The sequence below is a fragment of the Catharus ustulatus genome, chromosome Z, assembly GCF_009819885.2.
Source record: "Catharus ustulatus isolate bCatUst1 chromosome Z, bCatUst1.pri.v2, whole genome shotgun sequence".
Lineage (NCBI taxonomy): Eukaryota > Metazoa > Chordata > Aves > Passeriformes > Turdidae > Catharus > Catharus ustulatus.
Window position 1 is genome coordinate 4,835,282 of NC_046262.2, and position 15,540 is coordinate 4,850,821.

The following is a 15,540-nucleotide window of genomic DNA, read 5'->3' on the forward strand; positions in this document are numbered from 1 at the left end:
TTTCGTTTCTGAACTGCCTTTGTTGACGCACAGCTTTCTTCTTTCCCTCTTTGTGTCTTTGTGTGTTTGTTTTACTTTTTATTTTTTGTTTTTCCTCCTTGAAATTAAACTGTTTGTCAAATGCGATAATGGGTAAAGTCACGATGTAAATAGTTAATGATGCTGCTGTCTTCTGAGGATTTCTCTGGGTGTAATATCCCCAATCTTTATGCAACCAAACACTTGACTTGCACATTCTAAAGCCCTTCACAAAGGGCAATGCTGCTGCTTGTCTAAATAGTACATGATTACCTCAGTTAGTTTTGTGGCTGTGGTAATGTTCATTTTATGAGCTCAATCTGGTTCTGAGCCATCTGAACTTGATATTCCAGATGCCTTATCCCTAGTAGCACCAGCTCATATAGTGTGTACACATGTGTACAATGCAGGCTGCATTGGAAAGGCTCGGGTTTGTTCTCAAAGTCACACCATGATTTCCTTAAAAACTCACAGGAAAAGGTGTGTGAACATGGGGGACAAAGAGGACTCTTAATAGAAGTCCCAAATATTCAACAATCCTGCATTTATTGTAGCAGGAAGCTATCCAGTTTTGACAATCCCTGTTTTCATCACTGAAGAAAGTGACTTCGTACATTATTGTTACATTGCCACGTGACACACAGAAAACAACAAAGATAATGGGACATGGAATTAAAGCTGCCTTGAACTATTGCCTGTTTACCCAGCAGAACAAAGGAGTAGGTGTTAGAGTTCCTTCATTTACCATAAGTGTGTCTTTGAGGTAGTCAACTCTACCTGCCTGCTAACTTGGGGATAATAAAATACATACCTACCCCACAGGGATGCTGGGATGCTTAATGAACTAATTAGTACTGTTCCATGCTCTGGAGGGAGGTGTTACCTGTACTTTTGTTTTGAGCAGGTCTAGCTAGCACTTTATCTATTGCCTGAGAAAAGAGAATTTGCTCCTCGTTCAAGAGTTTCTGCATTACTTAAATCACTAAAAATGCTCTCAAGCCAAGCATCAAAGTGATCACAGCAAGAGTCAGTGACTATAAACGGGAATGGAATTTGCCTGAAGAGTGTGTGAGTAATCATAGATTTCCATGCACGTTTTTGTGTATGCATTTAGCATCAAAGTCTTCAGAATTTGCTGGTTCCTATACAGCACACAAGAACTGCTTTTTCAATGGATGGTGCTAACAGTGGAGGGTATGAAAAGGTCTGTATTGGAAGCTGCAAGAGAAATTTAAGTAACTAGATTATAATTCCCCTTTGTCTTGTGGCAAAGACCCTGAGGTCAACCCTTATTTCTTATAAAATGATAAGAGTCTCTAATGGCAAGGAAAGGTCTCAGATTTATCCCTCATCCAAAAAACAGTGACTCTGGTGACACTTAATGCCCAGGCACAAGCTGGAAGATTCATTCAGCATTCAGACACCTACTGAATCATCAGGACCATTACAAATCTCTTCAATTTCTTTGCAGTTGTTGTGATTATTATTATTGTTACAATGATTATTGTTATTACCATGATAACTGTTATGCTAGTACCAAGTTTGTGATAAATTCACTTGATTTTAGGTTTCCGATCTAAGCCATGGGCAGTAAAGACCTGATCAGTATAGAAAATAGAGTCTAGGGCATTATTGTGTCCTACAAATACAAGTGTGTGTTTTAAGATTAAATGAATGGCATTCTAGACTTCATTGGCTGTTTTGACTGGTATTCCATTGATAATACAACAATTCTATGTCACTTAATGTAACTATAATGCAAATCTAAATTTATAATGTAAATGTGTGTATGTAAATTTGTGGAAGAGATATCTAAAATCATGCTCCAAAACTGTTATTTTTCATAGGTGGGAGCATACTGCAATAAGTGCTATATGAACACTTTTTCACTGTGGCCTGATGAATTAAAAATCTGAAGATGAGCACACCAGAAATGCTGAATGTTAGATTAATTCTGTTTCTATCCAAGCCTGTGAAACCCATGGATAAATAAAGAAGCTAAACCTGGAGATAGAAAATCCCTTCTGATTGGGAAATCGCTCTATCGAGCAGTGTGTTTAGGTAGATATGGTTCACATCCTCTGTGCTGCTGTGAGACATTGAATTTTGCTTCTAGACCTTAGAATAATCTATACATCTAACTAACATCAAGTCCTGTGTAAAGGGTGGAGAAATAAATTCTTGTTTCCTCACTTCCTCTGTCATTTAGACCATAATTAGTGAGATAACAGATGAAGTGGGCTTTGCTTCAAGTCTTAACTTATACTTTTTCATGAGTATTTGAGCTCAAATGGGACAGAGGAATGTGACTCTTCCACATGGAGATCTGTTTTATTAAGAGCAGAAACTGGAAAGGCTTGAAACTGGGATGAGACAGGTCTAGAAGCTGGATCTCTAGAGTGCAAATCCGCTTTAATGATCATAAAACCAACTGTTTTTATGGAAAGACACATAGGCCCTGACAAATCTATTATAAATATTGGTAATGAGCTGAGACAGGGACACAGAACCCTTGCCAGACCTATGGGGAGGGAAAAGCACTGCCAGGAGAGGCGGAGCTCACCCAATATTTCCCCAGTGACTGAAGGGAGGTGGATATCTCTCTCCAGTGTCTGCAGAAACAACCAGGGAAACTGTGGACATTATTCCATTCAGTGCTCAGAGCCAGCAGATTCAGAAACTTGTATATATGTGTATTTATACATATCCATATATATGTATATGCACACACTAACTAACAGCCCCACAGGTTTATTTTGCTGTACAAAATTGTAGAGGACAACAACACATGACTGAGTTCCCCTAAAGACTTTTTGCATATTTTTCTTGGACAAAAAGCTTCTTCTTGGAGTGTGTCTGAGCAGAGTTAATCTCCCACACCTCTCAGATATTCTGGAGTATGATTGAAAGCACTTTTATAGACATGGACTTGTACAGATAAAGAAATATATTGATTCCTGTGCCTTCTCCATGGCACGGTAGGCTTCGTACCTGAGACCATTATCCAAAGTGCTGTCTGCAATTAATCTTTTGGGCAGTGTGTAATCATCCAAGGTGTACAGGGCTGAGCTTCAACCAGATAATGACACAGAAGGGCGGTGTGCAGGGGGAAGAGAGGGGAGCACCAACTCACCATTTGTTTGCTATGCCTATCAGGAAAGAGACACTGGCAGGTTGTCTGGTGTCCAGTGAAGTTAGGGCTTCAGACAGGGTAAAGGACAAAGCAGAAGCCCTCCAGACTGAGTATTAAAAATGAATGTGTGTCTTTTCAATGTATTTGTGCAGGAGGGAAGAGTGAGAAAAAAAAAAAAAGGTGAAACATTCCAGATGCTTGCCTGCAGTAAAGCATTTCTGGCTGTTAGTTCCAGTAGGTCATTACTGCATTAATTTGGTGTTTAATTAAATGCCTGTGCAACAGACCATTTATTTGTTATCTAATATTAGCTTTAGTTCTTATCAATTAAATGCTAGCTGAGGGCTTGATTCACTTACGTTTTATGTCCCCTTACACTCTATTTTTTATAAACAAAAAACAAGGACTCTACACAGAGAGAAGATTTACACCCCCAAACTTCATAGTGTGTATAATGCAATATGCTGAAATGCTTAGGCAGAATGTACTGAAACAAAGGCAGGGTTTGTGGCTTTTTTTTTTTTTTTTTTTTTTTTTGAGAAAGAGAAACAGGCATCTTGTTTTCAAACAAATGAGAAACTAACTGAGCTACACAAAAAAAATTCCTCTTGCAGTGTATTTTCAACAATGGTCTAAGCTGGATCTGAATTTCTTTGTGAAATTTTTATTCTAGGAGTAAAATATACGGGTGTGTGTGTATATATATACATATATATATGTGTATATATGTTCATAATTAGAACAATATGACTTTCCACTGGGACTTCCTCCAAGATACCCATTTTCCTCTCCCCATAGAAGAGGAGTCCCTGCTGTTTGTTCAAAAGCTGTGCTCACTCTAAACCTCAACCCCTGCCTTTGAAGAATACTTATTTTCTTGCAGGACTTAACATTAGTATTGAAAAGTCACTAATGTTGGAGTTTTTGGGTTTATTTATTGCTCATAATAAATATTGTATCAAATTGAAGCGTTGCCCAGATTACAGAAATGTTTTGCTGCTATCTCAGAGGTTGAATTTTCAGAACATTGCTCCAGCTGCTCCCACTGAAAAGAGCTGGCTAAAGGAAGTCCTGACTAATGGCTTCAAGTTGAAAAAAGATAGATTTGGATAAGCTATTAGGAAGACATTCTTCCTTGTGAGGGTGGGCAGGCCCTGGCACAGGGTGCCTGGAGCAGCTGTGGCTGCCCCTGGATCCCTGGAAATGTCCAAGGCCAGGCTGGACAGGGCTTGGAGCAACCTGGGACAGTGGGAGGTGTCCCTGCCATGGCAGGGGGTGGAACTGGATGATCTTTGTGAATCCTTCCAGCTCAATCTTTCTTATGAGCCTATGATGACTAGTTGAGGTGTATGCTCTTGTTTGGAAGAGTCTCCAGATGTCTGTCTCCCTAAGCATTCAAAGAAAAGTTGTCATACCTGTCCTGGTAAATTGGAGCAGTTAAAACTCTGCTACATGCACATCTTTCCAGAAAGAGTTGTCTAGGCATTCCTACCTGACTGTCTTTGCATACAGCACCAAGTTTCTCTGAACACCTCTGGTTGGTTTGGTTTGGAGCCTTGACTCATCTCATCCTGCATCTGTATTTTAGGTTAAAGCACCCTAGAAGAGTTGCCATGGTGGTAAAGGTACAGGGCACCACTGATCCTAAAAAATCAGGCTGGACAGAAAAGTGCATTCCTTACTGGGTGCACTACACTGTGATACATAATCTGTAAAGACCTGAGTGTTTGAGAGTAATGGCCTCTTAATTGGGGGAGGAAAGACACCTTAGAAAAGTAATTATTAAATTTTATTATCAGAGAGCACCTTCTTGTAGCGGGAGCATTTTTTTACACCCAGTTTGGAAGGTGTGCTTTGATCAGTAATGCAATCTAAATGAATAGTCAGATCTATCTAGCTATCTCAGAGTCTCAAGAGTGGTGGCCTCTATTTTGGCTGCCTTTCTTCTGCGATAAATGCCGAACACTATTTTAGAATTGAGCCTTTTCTGCTTTTCCACAAGTAACTATTTGAATCATGTCAAATATATGTTAAATTATACATCTAAAATAAATTTCCTTTGGATTTTATGAAATTCATTCTTTCTGTGAATTTGAAAGTCACCTTCCTAACAGGTGTAGTAAAGCCTTGTAAAATCAGATTGACTCTCACTGTCTCAGTCCTATTAAAGGCTGCATTCAGAAGTCAATCATTGTAAAATTGTTTGCTGCAGTTTTAGAAGCAGTCACCTAAGAGTTCATATTAAAAAAAAAATTTAAAAAAAACAACACAGCTGAAATTTAGGATGCACTCTAAACCTGTTCATGTGGTTTATATAATGCTTTGTAATGACATAGTTAAGTTCAAAATAATTTATTACAATCCAAGCAATGAAGAAATATGGATATGGTAAAACATTTTGATTTGCAGATGATAGATTTATCTTTAATGATGTAATCATATTATTATTTTGGTTTCATAAAACTTAATTCTTAAACAGTTTGTAAGAAAGCAGTGGATAAAATTAGCCTATTAGAAGCGTACTTTTCTTTCTTTTTTTTTTTTTTTTTTTTTGCCTAGAATTTGCAGACACAGTTTCACAGAAGTCAAGGAGTGGAGATCATAATTCAGCACAGGATTTGACAAAAAAGAGTGCAGTTTCTATTGACAGCAGTGAAGCTGAGAAACAGGATCACCCTTAAGAGGTGGACATTTGTTTTTCTCTGTGGTGTTGGAAGGCATTAAATTCCTGATACAGAGGGAACAGCAGTGCTCTACATAGAGTCGAATTGGATCAAATCGAATTGAATCAAATCAGTTAGAATTGCAGTCTTGCAGAAAACAGCAGATGTTTACATGATTTGCTCAGCTGAGATCCAAAATCTGAGCCACAACTGTGACTGAGAAACACCCAGCAAGGTCAAATCTTTTGGTTCCTAACAACATTTATATGAGTACAGCCAGCACAGTTACCAGACCGATAGGGACCATTCTGTCTACTGAAAACCATCTTTGTGTGGCATTTAACAAGAGAAAAAAGAAAGTACGGGAACAAAGGGTACAGGGAAAAGAAGGAGTACTCACTGAAAAGGACTCACAAAGCAAAAGTGATAAGGCAAGTGGGACTGAGGTGGAGATTTGGGGTAGCAAAAAAAGTGTATCTCTGGGCCTAAAAAATGTGGGGAACAGAGATGAAGGTTCCTGAATAGATGTGGAGAACAGGCTAAAGATGAAAGGTGAAAATCTCCCACATAATACAATGCTGATGAAAAATACATTCATGAATGTAGAAAGCCAGAATGAAATGCAAAGTTAGCCTGAGCCCTCACTCTCCCCTCCAATGCAGACTGCATAGACAGATCCATGTGCAAGAAGAAGCTAATACAGAGGACAGACTGCACAAAGACAACATTTCAACAGTAGAACGAGTAGGAGACCTCAAAAACAGGGGGGAAAAAATGAAGACACTTTGTAGAAGGAGCTGAATGCTCTGTATTAAAGGGGGTTGAGAGAGTGAAAGAGCCCTTTACTCTGTCTGATGAAAGTCCCTAGTGAAATAGATGCAGTGAGGAAGGGAATGTATGCTCCAATTAAGGTCTGACATGAAAGGACCAACACATCTCCCTTGTGAGCACATCCAAAAGGCAAGGTGAAAACATTCTGGGGATGGAAGTTCAAGGGGGTCTACTGTGTCAAATCTCATTAGATCCAGATGGATATCAAACTGGTGGATGTTTTCAGAATTATCTGTGTCAAAAATGTTGACAATTCTATGAACTAGCAGCCCTTTTGCTTCTGTGTACTGAGTATGATATCACCTTCCTGTCCTATTTTCTGTTTTTGGTTTGGTCTTTCTTGCAAATCCTTACCATGGGTAGGTTTTAGGTAGTTAACATACCTAAAAACTAAAATCCCAGTGGAGTCCAAGCATTAAATTTTCACTTTGAGGTAAACTACACGAATTTCATGCTCACCTCACATGCCTACTTCCCAACAAAACTTCTGCTTGTTCTTTACATAGATGAGCTGATCTAATTAGGTTGTTTCCAGTGAAAAAAATAAACATATGCCTCACTTCCATGAAAGGAGCCAATGAGGAAAGTAGACAGAAACCTTACTTGCAGTTGCAGCACTGGAGCTCTCAACACAGAAATATTTTTTAACGTCCTTCATCTTCTAACGACTTCAGCTTTTTAAGACTGCTGGAAGCTTTGCCATTAATGTCAGCGATTAGATTGCAGAAAATAGACTTTATTCCAAAAATCAGGGAAATGAGTGGCATATAAAGTATTGCTAGTGCAAGGGTTGTCATTTAAACACTATACAAACTGAAGGAATGAAACATGAATTACTTCTACATCACATGTGATTTGCACAAAATTTTGTTACATACAATTTGGGAGACTACAGGTTTTAACAGGTCAGTCTTCAGTAAAGTGTGACACAATATTTTTGTCCTTAATAGATGGAAGTGAGTGGGCACTCTCATCCCCACTCCATGTTCCTGGTTCTCTAAATGCCCTCAATATGACAGCTGAGGCATGATTAAAGACAGATTATCTCCATTGCCCTTCTTTTTTGTCTGCACTGATTTCCCTTTTCTGATGTGGGGGAGGGTGGAACTGGTAGCAGGAGAGGAGCTACCATGGGTAGATGTCATGGGTAATGATATCAAAACTGAGATATTCAGATCTCAGATATCAGTATTCAGAGCAAGCATGGTAATATATTTTAAAGAAAAAGAAAAGAGAGCATACCTCTAAACCTTCCCCGGAAATGTGTATCAAAACTTCTAATTTCTCATCGAAGTGGTTTTGGATAGAGGTAGGCTCACATCACTCTGAAATAGATCAACATCAAAATGAACAAGTAAATAAGGGAAGAAATTATTTACGTGACTTTTTATTTCACGAGGACTCCTTCCAGTGATGAGGAAACTGCTCGTTACCAGACACATTAATAGCTCTTTTCTCTCTTGTCCTCACACTCTGTGTGTTGAGTGGCTCTGTTGTCCATTTCTCCTTCCCAACTGACTCACCACCAGCACTCCATCAGCGCTGTGATTCCAAGAGCAGTGGCCCATAAAACGAAGATAACAAGTCCCAACTCCCAGCAAGCTTTTCCTTGTCAATGAGAGATTAAAAATAACGGTTGGGGGCTATGCAATGATATTTGCAGCTAACTTCACAAATTTTCATCCAGAGCATCTGAGAAGTTTTACCCCTTTCTAATCTTCTGCAATAGCTTGAATTTCTCCTCATTAGATTTCATTGCAGAGGACAAAAAGCTGGCATATGGCTTTTCTGCTCAGAAAATATATCATTAAAATAGGTATGCAGGTTATCATATTGGAGTAGCTCCCTACATAGGCAGATTGAAAGGATTTTAGGTAAGCTCTAAAGTTATGTGTGAAATATTCACTCTGTCATCTTATGATTCTTTTTATAAACCATCATACAGACTCACAGGGAAAGTGAGGGAAATGAAAGTCCACATCCTTTTGCTGTAGTTTTCTGCAAATGCAAACAAATAAACATATGTTATTGGGATGGAAGTATTGCAAAGTCTCTTCAGCTCTTTCTGCTAAGAAGGCAATGCCTTTTCTGGATCTTCCTTTTAAATAATTTCTTAAAATCTCTCTCAGGTCAGACACGTTTGTCAATAGTCTCATAATGTTCTGCCTCCCAAAAGCTCTTAAAATTCTCACATTTGGAAAGACTACATTCAGGCCAAGCCCCAGGCTGTTACTCACTCTGCTCTAAAACCCAGTGTAAACATCACATTAACCTTGGGGCTCTCCAGATAAGACTATTCTTTGGAAGATTGTCCAGGGCATATTCAGATTGACTTGACATTTGACTGCAAAGTGTTTGTATCTCAGTACAAGCACTGAATCATTTTGATAGAGCTATTTAGCACACTATTTCTAAGCAAGTTTTCTGCTTAAATCCTGGCTATTCCAGGTTTCCACAGTCAACTGCCCTCCTTACTTTATAAATAAAGAAACGTGTCAGGAAAAAATAAGAATAAGAATAAGAATAAGAATAAGAATAAGAATAAGAATAAGAATAAGAATAAGAATAAGAATAAGAATAAGAATAAGAATAGGAGGAGGAAGAAGAAGGAATAAGAATACCAAGAAGAAGAAGATGGAGAAGGAGAAGGAGAAGGAGAAGGAGAAGGAGAAGGAGAAGGAGAAGGAGAAGGAGAAGGAGAAGGAGAAGGAGAAGGAGAAGGAGAAGGAGAAGGAGAAGGAGAAGGAGAAGGAGAAGGAGAAGGAGAAGGAGAAGGAGAAGGGGAAGGAGAAGGAGGATGCACTAGAGATGATTAGAAAAAGGAGCTAAAGATTTCAATAAACATTATTTCTTCATTTTTATAGATGTCACTTTTACTGTGAGAATTAAAAGCATTTGACTCAGCTCAGAGCACTGACAGAAGGTCAGAGGTGGCTCCTGACTCCTGCTGACTGCAAGAACCAGCAAAATCTACAGCTACACCTTCCTGTAAGTGCTGGTAGGTAATGCTGGTATGTAACTTTTTTGTTTTTATTTTAAAGGCAAAGGTTCTTAAATTTCATTATTCATCTTGAAGTTTTGGATAAAATATCCATTGTTTACTAATCATAAATTGATCTACTTTCTAGTGGTCCAAGCAGCTGATATGAGGCTCAGAATATCTTCATCTACAGAATAAAACCCCTGTTTATCCAACAGACTTTTACCAGCAAAGATTAGGGATTAATTCAATAAGTCACAGTAATCTATATCAGTTACTACAGAGGTCAGCTTGTACTTATGACAGTTCAATGTCCACAATATTTTGAAAAGATATAATGAAATATAGTAATGTGCTTCTTTTTTGAAGTTTTTTAAAAGAATCTCTATCACAAAATCTAATTTTTATTTCTGTTCTCTCTGTGCAGAATTGGATTTGTGTGGGTCAGAATGAAGATGAACACTAGCTATATATTTCAGTCAGGTGCTATGTAATACCAAAGAAAAAAGACATGGCATTGTTTTACCATTGTTACTGGATGCACAGTACCCATCCCCAAACTCTAGCTATACCAAGGCAAAAATTCCCTTCTGGATTTTCAGCCATGTATTTAATACCTGAGTGCTTTATAGTAGACTGAACTTGAAGCAGAAATCCACGAAGAGCAACAATTTGGATGAGGCATCGGTATTAGAAGAGGATTTTTGATGTGGTCAATTAACTGCAAACAAATTCTGTAACAACTTAAAGAGCAAAATACTTTTTGCACACAGACATATGACCTTAGTCCCCCAAGTATGTCTTTTCCACATGGCCACTGCATACAAGCTACTGAAGCACCAACAAAATATGTCCAGAGCTTCAAGTGACACTGAATATACTCAAAATTGTTCTGATAGTACAAGAGATCCCTCAGTGATTGACTGACACTGAATTTTTGTCCTACCTTCCCAAGGGGAAAACAAGGACAAAAAGATACACAAAACAGAGAAGAATCAGAAATGCAGAAGAATGACAGACATTCAGCTTGCAAACTGGGTCTGTCATAACCAAGGATACGGCCCTGGGGGTGGGTTAGCTTCATGGTCCACATCAAACATCTCTGCTGTCGTGGAGGCACATGTTTCTGGCTGTCATGAATGGTACACAGGGATGATGCTCAGGTGAAGTGAAGTGACTTGTAAACACTTGTCTGCGACTGAGCTTTCTCACTGATGGATGGCAAAAAGAATAACAATAGAGATTGTTCTGTTTTATATGGGATTGAGTGGAATCACTGGATATGCATTTTCAAAACACACTCGGAAAAAATCACACTAGAGATGGAATTAATGAAGACTCTTAATTTTATTTATTTATTTATTTATTTTCCATTTCCATTTTATTTCAGGAAAAACAGTCAGGGTCAGTTGCAAGGAGAGCAGGAAGAAAAAATGTGAGGACATAATCTCAAGCTATGGTCGCATTAAAATATAGGAGTGAAATCGGACACATTTGAGAAAGTTCATCAGAATTAGAACCAGAACAAGGCAAACCAACAAACACTCATCCACCAGAAACACTGATTATGATCTGAAACAGCCTGATAATCACATTACTTGCTCAAATGTTAAAGATTTAGCCTCAGATTTCTGTAGATTATTAAATCCACGTGCTATTTGTTACAGAATAAAGAACTTGAATGTTCTACAATATATCAAGTAAGCATCTTCATCATCTATAATTTTTCATGAACAGACTTCTTGGACATGAACCATTTTTTCAATGTGGATCTTTCTTTCCTTCTTTCTCTCTCTTCTCCCCTTTTACCAGATCAGCAATTTTTTGGTCAAGTTTTTTGACCTGCTGAGTGTGAGATATGTAGGTTGGGGAGCAGATACACCTAGATCACTTGTTAAAATAAAACTAACCGATGCCCAGACAAAATCTTGAAACACAGAATAATAAAACCAAAAGCATACTCAGCATGTGAAGATGTGTATTCATGTCTAATTGCTAAGCACTGAGGTAAAAGAAGAGTCTTAACCAATTACTTCAATTTTCATCCCCCTTTCTGATTGAACTCATGACCACTGATTTTGGAGTGATGGAACTCTGGGGTTTTGCCATGTTGAACACTGGCAGTTGGAAATGCTCAAGAGAAGGAGCCAAATTTCCAAAATTCTGCTAATTACGTTTGCTCTAGACTTACAGTGAACTTGAGTCAGTCCTTCTACAACGTGGAATTTGATATTTAGCAAGTTAAATGATTTATAATGCAGTTCAGTAATATTCCACATGGAAATTTAGCTCCAGATTAAACTCCCTCCTTTTCTGAGACAAAAAAATGCCCCTGTGTCCATGGATGGTTGGAAGATACAAGTCTTCAGCCTAAGTGTCATCACCTCATGACCTTCTCATCTCATCAGCCCCTGCTTCCCCTGGGCTCTTGGTGCCTCTCCAGAAGGGCATCGATCTCCTGCAGATCTTCTGTCACTGGTGAATGTCCCAGAGACAAAAAGAGGTTAGAAGTTGCTCTGGGTGACTCTGCATAGACAACTAAATGTTCTCCCCAGTGTTTAGCCACCTTGACCTACATTCAATTATACTGACTGAGATTATTGGCAGAAATCTCATGTAAGGCTTAAAATAATGTACTTTTGCTATTATTTGACAGATGTGAGGACAGAAGAGCCACAGTTATTACCTCGCTTGAATAATTAAGGATTTTGAAAACTTTTGAAGTCCTAAATTTGGATTTTGTGGTGAAACCAAGAGTTTCAAGCATGTCTTCCATGATGAATTTGAATCACATGAAGTAAGACATGGTCACGTAACACTGAAGTAAAAAGACATTTACACCTGGGCAGATAGCTGGCTCTTGGTGGCAATTGCTATTATGGCAATATTTGAGGCCAACTGGTTTCCACCACCCTGCCAAAAGAAAAAGAAAAAAAAAAAAGTAGAGTAAAATGTTATCTCTTTATTGCTAAGACTCTTTGAAAATGAAAAATATTGATTATTTTATCATTTTTGCTGGTAGATAAGAAGAATCTGGACAGTCAGTAATTCAAAGTACTACCATTTTTGTGCAGAAATTTATTGCATTTCTGACAATGAGATACTCAGAGATCTAGAGGGATTTGTTAGGAGTTTATTAAAAAAACCTTGGGGTGCAGGCTGGTGTAGAAGCTTGTTCTTTCTTTCCCAGGAAATCCCAGCACAGAAAGTCATAAAATGCTACCTGGAAAATGTTTGGGAAGGAACACCATGCACTCAGAAACATCCCTCTCTGGTGAAATCTGAAATATAGGGTGCAGAAGTAGCACTACTGCCAAAAGTAAATTTCTGGGCTGGGTTTTGAGTTCTGCTGCTAGCCTCTTGAGGCTTTTGGAAAATCAGTTTAGTATCCAGGGCATTGAGCAACCTGGCCTAGTGCACAGTGTTCCTTCCAGGCTGGGGGATTGGAACTATCTGATTCAAATGGTCTGTCAGGTCCTTTCCTGTCCAAACCATTCTTTAGTGGATTGCTTTATCAAGAAGAAAGAAATCTTTTTTTTTTTCTTTAAAGGCAACATTAGCTGCAGTGTTTGTCAGCAGTCCTTTAAGTATTTATTTTCTGTGTCTGGACTAGTGTTATTCAAAAACAGGAAGGGTTGAATATGTGAGATAAACTAGAGACGATCACCTCTGTACTCAGTTTTAGGTTTAATTTTCTCCGTATTTTTAACATGAAGTACAGCAGGAAAAAATAGGTCCAAACATAATTGCAAGAACATCCACTTCAGATATAATCTAATAGTCAGGCAAGATAATGGAATCTTTTGTCAGAACTTGCCTCTCACTATCCCATGCTGGTGGAACCCTTAGTGACACAAAGCCATCAAGTATCAAGAACGAGCCCAAAATGCCATAAAATAAATATGAAAACATAGAACATGCTTTATGACATGCAGTGTTTTGCAGCCAAATATTCAATTTCACAATATAATTTAAGTACATGAGCATCTGTCTAGTCCTTACTTATCCATTCAGTGTCCTGTCTTCTTTCAGATTCCTCTCCCTTTACAGTTTTTAATATTTGGAATAATTTTTATGTTTGGCAGCAGCAGATGGATCCTAAATACCTGTGAAGTCATTAGTTTAATAACACAATTGGTAAGTACAGTCATTCTCAGTGAAGGGCAACTGTTACAATTATCTCACTAATTTCACTGTGTAAATGCATTGTGTCAGGGACAGCATCTGAAAATCACTTAATACATTTGACTAGCATATTCATTATCAATAATATGTATGCCCTCCTTTGTTGGCTTATAGGCAGGAGAATAGAGTAGGTAAGAAAGGAAAAGAATAAAAAGCAAGTGAAAAAAAGAAACAATAGAAAGAAAGAAAAAATCCCAAAACACGGACCCCCAGAAAATCTTGGCTATTAAAATAAATTATAAAATTAGCTGATGAACAAAATTAATCCAAACTGACTTGAATTTCAATTCTGTTAGATGGAGTAAAAAGTGCCCTAAGTATATAAACAAGCTTTGGTAATAAATAACAATGCAGCAAGCTTAGGGGAAAGTGTTTATAAAAGGGATTTGTGTTTGGTGCATTCTCATTTGGCAGTCTCATTAATGATTTAGAAGAAGGTGTAAACACCACATTCATGATTTTAGGGAATGCTGATGTGCTACAAATGACAATGAGTTAAAAAAAAAAAAAAAAAAAAAAAAAGAAAGAGGAGCAATTCTGTAAAGAATCTTCTTTACTATGTCTCTGTGTCTTGGGCTAAAAGGGAATGTTTTCTCTCATGTCCCTAACATTTCTTCTGTCTTAATATTCTCAGAATCTGTGCAGCACTCCAGAGCCATCATTATGTTTCTTAAACCATCCCTCTAGAATAACCCAAGTTCCTCCTATTCTTCACTTACTTTTTTGTTAGGATTTGTCAGAGAGCTGAAGAACATGTAAAACAAGAATATGTAGACATGTGAATCAACCACCACTGGAGCTTATGTGTTGGGTGAAACTCTACATTTTAGCCCACCAATGTCTAAACCCAGGTGATGAAAGACTTCTCTGACAGTAAGGCTGTTGACAGCAGCAAAATATCTCCTGTAGTCATCAAAGGGTTTGTGCAATGCTTAAAATGAATGTTTGGAAGTGTTGCAATGGGAATACAGAAGTCTGGGGTGGAGCACACATCTTAGGTAATCTTGAGATATGACCCAGCAGTCATGTAGGGCCACTCCAACCCCTCTTAGACCCAAAAAACTGGTCAGTGGATTCATCCCATGCCTTGCTGTCTTTTTCGTAGCAGTTGTTATTTAATTGTAAAGTGCAATCATCTGGAGGAAAACTTTCACTGATTATATGTCAGCTCTTTCTCTAAGGTCTACAGCTGTCTGATTTATGCAGCTATGTAAAGTTTTTATTACAAAACAAACAAAACAACAACAAAAAGGTGATATTCCCTTGAACTCCTTTCTTTGTACTTTTCTCTATCCTCTCCTAATAATATATTCCATTATTTTATTCTCTGAAAGAGTCATCTGGATCTCATTAATGAAATTGTTCATGTAATCACAGAACTGATAAAGACCAATGTTGTCTGGACCACGCCACTTCTCCAGAGTTACTCTTTGCTGGATGCTCATGAGGTAGTACAAAACACTAGTTCGAGGTATCCATCCTCAGAAACAAGAATAGAAATTGATCCTTAAACAAAAGAGCTTGGAAAGGGGTATTGATCAGATTACAAATGAGGTCTGAGAGGCAGGACCAGGGTAGGAAAACTTGATCCTTCTGTCAGGTCTCTTTAATGGCACTGCAGATCTGCACTCCTCTGTCAAGGCCTGCCCAAAAGCACGCTGAAGTCGGTGGAAAGAGTCCTATTAATATTGATAATTGATTTTAGATGTGACTGAAGTGCTGGGAAAGGG